The sequence below is a fragment of the Nicotiana attenuata genome, unplaced genomic scaffold (assembly GCF_001879085.1).
Source record: "Nicotiana attenuata strain UT unplaced genomic scaffold, NIATTr2, whole genome shotgun sequence".
NCBI lineage: Eukaryota > Viridiplantae > Streptophyta > Magnoliopsida > Solanales > Solanaceae > Nicotiana > Nicotiana attenuata.
In genome coordinates, this window is record NW_017670568.1 from 220,376 (window position 1) to 224,628 (window position 4,253).

The window sequence follows — 4,253 nt, forward strand, 5'->3', positions numbered from 1 at the left end:
AAAGGCAAATCTACTAGGCCCAAGTGAAGCTTTGCTTGAGGTACCCTTAACTATAAACTACCAAAAACAAAAACAAAAAAAAACGGACTCAAACCCTTAAGAAGGTTGTCACGCCATCTATCATTAGGAAGAGCCACCTGGTTCACACAATACTCCACCTTTGGAAAGAACCGTGGCATTAAGAAAACCAAAGGCTTATTAAAACGTTCAAAAGAAAACAAAAGGCTACAAGCCTATATAAGAAGCTAAAAATGAATTTTTTTTGTGAAAATAGAAAATAGAATGAACATGTATAATAGGGGAGTGAATATACAACGGGGAATGAATATATACAATGATGTAACTTTATATACAGACCAAAGGAAAGATAAAAAGTACGATAAAAGTAACTAAATGTAAGATTATATACAGACCAAATGTGAAAAATCAAGAAAGCATAAAAGTGTATCATATATACAGTCATCCAAAATAAAATGTAGGGCGCACCCCCTCAAATAAAAGCTGGCATTGTCCCCAATGCCAACTAAACAAAATAAGCACCAAAAATAATCAAGAAAGGATATGAAGACTCCCTAAGCCATGTCCGTCTACATAGGATCATGAGTGGTCCCTGGGTCCTCTGTGTGCTCGGGAACCTCAAACTGGTTCCCGGTATCCTGCTGCTCAGCTGCTGGGACCTGGGACTGGACCTGGACCGACTGTGGATCTGGTACATCCTGTGGCTGACTGGAGGAAGCCTCCGATGGGTCCGCCAACTGGATGATGGCATCATCTGCTCTCGGGATCGTCCTCTTCCTCTTCGGAGGCCTCTGTGTCTGCTCTGGATCTGTGGCTGCTGCTGGAGCTGGGTCCTCAAACAATAAGTCTAAAGGCAGCTGATCTGCCTTCAGTCTATCTACATCCGCCCTCAGCTCCTTCACGGACTCCCTGGAGGCTCGTGTCTTGCGCAGCTTCTTGTGCTCCTTGGCAAGCTCCTTTAGAGCCTTGCCATGTGAATCCACTGCCTTAGCCAAGCCACTCTGAGTACTGAGGATCTTCTCCTGATTTTCTAGTATCTTCTTTAATACATCCTCTATGGACTGTGAGACCTGTGCTGGCTAAGGAACCGACTGAGCTACAATGGTGGAGGTCAAGGTAGACAACTTGGATGAAGCAGTATACATCCAGTTATTCAGGCTCTGAAGCGTCTGGCTCAGCCGGTGGGCAGTGATAGGATGGGCCCGGGAAGATGGGATCTCCGGGCCAGCTGAGGTAGAAGGACCAGGAGGCAAGTCAGCAGTAGTGGAAGGTCCAGGAGGCATATCAGCAACTGTGAAGGCAGGCTCAGTAAAGACCTCTACCACAACTGGCTCTTCAGACTGGCCAGTTGGGGCAGAAGCAGGGGCCTTGTAGTTCTTCTCCTTGGGTTTGTCTGGCCCCTTCAAACTATACCATGAGAACGTGGCTACTGGTTTGGCCTTGACATCATAGGGCTTCTTTTCCACCTCCAAGTCCCGAAAATACATAGAGAGGGTGTTGGGGTAAGGATAGTTCCGGTCATGCTCCGCACCAACTAATGAGATAATGCGGGACATCACATTACCCACATTAATGGGGTATCCTGCCATGATCGATGCAACCAACATAACCCGGTGTAGAGGAAGAGTCTGGTCATGTGTAGTAGGGTCCAACCGGCTGCAGAAAAAGGTCTCCCAACCCCTAGATTCAATGTTCAGGGTCCTCCTCAGTATTTTTACCCCCGTAGTCAACCACTCAGGAACGGTACCTGGGATTGCCAGGAACTGAGCTAACCATGGACGGACCCCCTCGCCCATCTCCAACTTTTCCAGATATAGAGTCTCGTCCTCTTCATTGAAGCCCAAATAATCGTTCAGAGACTTCCCGTCGAAAACACCTTTTTGTCTCGAACCTTGGTCATTTTGGAACCCTTGACGATACGGGCTACATTACAATAAAATTCCTTGACCATGTGTTCATTGCCATCTATACACTTCTCCATAAATATTTCCCAGCCCACTCTAGTTCTAAATTGCCTCTGCACGTCAGGGTTGTGGGATAGTAAGCTTTGTCAATGAAACTCCGCTCCGGTATCAAATGCCTCACCGGCCACCACTCCCTAAACTTATGGTACGCCACTTGGCTCACAAATCTATCCTCCCAAACATCGGGCTTCCTAGTACGGGCAATGCCTCCCACCTGAGGCTCACCACCTTCAGCTTCCTGTACCTCCTCCTCACCTCCGTCTGCACCCCCCCTCGGATAATGAAGCTGTGGGGGAGGTGGAGTAGTCCCCACTACGGCTGCTGAGCCCTCAGACGACTCAAAAATGACATTGGTTGGCCTTCAGATAGTGGGTGATGGTGGAGGAGTATCTCTCAGCCTATCTCTCTCCGGCCAGTCTTCCATGTACTCTAGCACGGAGTCTGAAGATACTTCCCTTGATGGTTGGTACTCACTCCCCGAGGAATGGGAAGCAGCTCTGTCTGCAGCTTTAATGAGCTTCCTGGTCTTTTTGATGTTTTCCTGAGCTTGGGGAGTGAGTTTTATCATCTTCTTGCCCTTGCCTCCTCGGGAGGAATCACCTCTCCCGGGTTGTTTTGATCCTTTTCCTCCTCGTTGTTTAACCATTATCTGCAAACACAACATCTAACATTGTTAGTATCAGCAGAAATAGTGAGACATTAGTGCAGGGAGAATTGCAGACAGCATTATACAGTTGCGGCAGACAGTTGCAGAACATGGTTAGTGTGGACTGTACAAAATGGAAGTGCGGCCGCACTGAGGCCACCGCGGACCGCACAAGAGGTCCGCACAGGTCTAAGGTCCTCAAAAACAGCTCTCTGAATCTCACCACCACGGCTGATAAGCTAGGATTTTACCATAATTATACCCCTTACGTGCTATTGCTTTTGTTACAAATTGCCACAAAATAGTCCCAAAAGGCTTACAAGTTGCGCTTGATTGCAGGTTTGAGCGACAAGATGACAAATGTCAAAGATCGGCTCAAAACGGAGTGAAACCTGCCAAGTGTCAAGAACAAGTGAAGTGGGGAACAGGAAGACCTAGCGCGAACCGCACTGATATGCCACGCGGCCGCGCTAGGAGATTCAGAGAGGGGTAACTTGAGGTGCAAGCCACGCGGCCATGCCCCATTCCTGCGCGGTCCGTGCAAGGGAGGTTCAGAGAAGGCTTAAGTCTCACGCGGCCGCGCTACATATCAGTGCGGTCCGCGTGAAGGAGATTCAGAGACATGGAATTTCGGCCAAGTCAAGCTATCCCATTCCTGCGCAGTCCGCGCCGACCCTCCGCCGCGGTCGCGCTACATTTGTGCACGGTCCACGGCCCCCAACTTCAGAAGATGAAATGTTAGAGTTCAAAGAGCCTACGCAGCCGCGCTACCTTTTTGCGGTCCGCGCTGACCCCGCAGGGGTATTTTTGTCCAGATTTTTCTGCTGGGTATAAATAGATCTTTTTACTATTTTTAGGTTAAATTTTAGATTCTGAACAAGAGCTGCGCTCGTGAGAACTATTGTGTAGCCTATTTTGGCAATTTTCCTCTTCAATATCATAATCTTTAATTAGTAATCAATCATTATGTTATTTCATCATCTACTTCTACTGTTTCTTCTTTAATTATGTCTAGCTAAACCCATTAGCTAGGGTTGTGGCTCAACCCTAGTGTGGGTAGTTAATGGGTGTTGCATTCTAGGGTGAGATTGAGATTGGGTATTTGTTATTTGGGTTGATTTTGTGTTTCAATCTAGAATTTGTGGTTGCAAACATGAATTCAAGCTTAGTGGGTCTAACTCTTCTTGAGAAAGAGAGTCATATGACCCTAATAGTTAACCCAACAAGGAATTGGGATGGACCCATGAGAATAACAGTCCTAATTAACGGGTTAAACCTCAAAAGAGTAACTACCCTACTTGAGCCCTAGTTGCCCGGTCTAATTGGCCTACCTAATTGGTCTCGAGAGAGTCAATTGGGCAAAATCGTTCTCTCTACCGAGAGGTGTGAGAATGAGTGCAATTGTGCAACGGCTATAGCAATAAACTCAGATTTATCAATCTCCCCTTAGTAGCTTCTACCCGTTAGCTAGCCACCTAGGTAGTGTCACGACCCTAGTGCCTTTTTCCTATATTAAGCACAACTTAGCAATACTTCCTTAGCACAATTTAGCTTTAATCCTTAGTTTTCAATAGTAGTTTTAAATATAAAACCCCCAAAAATGTTAGGAGTGCAATTAGAAGTAC